Below are 1,183 nucleotides of genomic sequence, written 5' to 3' on the forward strand. Positions count from 1 at the left end.
GGTGTGGAGGGCTGGATGAACAGTATACGGTGGAGGGGTTGCCCGTGGAGGGGTGGATGAACAGGACCCCGTGGTGTGGAGGGCTGGATGAATAGTAGATGATGGAGGGGTGCCCGTGGAGGGGTGGTTGAACAGTAGCCGGTGGAGTAGCACGCGGTGGAGGCTAGATGAACAGGAGCCCGTGGAGGCTGGAGGAGGTCGACGGTAGCCCATGGAGGCTAGCGGAGGTCGACGGTGGAGATGAACAATATCCCGTGGAATCCCGTTTTGCGGTACGCCACACCCCTCCCGATGAACAGGTCCCCCGTTTCGACCGTAGCGCTCCAACACAAGTCCGTTTCATTTTGCGGTACGCCACACCCTTCCCGATCACCAGGACCCCCGTTTTTACCGTAGGAGGTCCGTTTCCTCCGTTTTGCGGTATGCCACACCCCTCCGGATCAACAGGACCCCCGTTTAGACCGTAGGAGGTCCGTTTCCTTCATTTTGCGGTACACCAGACCCCTCTCGATGAACACGACCCCCGTTTTGAATGGGGCCGGTTGAACCCAAGGACGTTTCCTCTGTTCTGCGGTACGCCAGGCCTCGTTTCCATCGCCTATTCCGTCCAAGCCCTCCCAATGAACACGACCACACATTCCGCTCCGAACCAGCCGGTTGGCTCCTCATGAACACGACGACGATGCTGTTTCTCCATTCCGACCCAGCCAATGTACACGAGCCCTGGCCATACGTATATATGCGCGAGGAGACGTTCGAGACCCCGCCTGTATGTAAACATACGTGGCCGTATTTTCTTTCTTGCAGCCTGGCCGCTGTACGTACGTGTACATGCTACATGCACGCCTCTACTACGACACGCGCGCGCCTCTACTATGACACATGCGCGCCTCTACATCCACCAGTATATATGTACGTACATGTTCGCGACCAGAATGACAACGCTATGTACGCTTCGACCAGGTGGGTCCCGACTGTCAAGCACTTCCTTGTGTGCGAACATGTAGCTGGTGGGTCCCAGCAGTCAGGGGGCCGAATCGTTTTTTTTGGCGCACTTCCTTGCGTGCGAAGATGTAGCTGGTGGGTCCCAGCAGTCAGGGGTGCAAATCGTTTTTTTTGCCCGAACGCACTTGCTTCCGTGCGAAGATGTAGCTGGTGGGTCCCAGCAGTCAGGGGGGCAAAT

Source organism: Triticum aestivum, chromosome 1B (genome assembly GCF_018294505.1).
Source record: "Triticum aestivum cultivar Chinese Spring chromosome 1B, IWGSC CS RefSeq v2.1, whole genome shotgun sequence".
NCBI lineage: Eukaryota > Viridiplantae > Streptophyta > Magnoliopsida > Poales > Poaceae > Triticum > Triticum aestivum.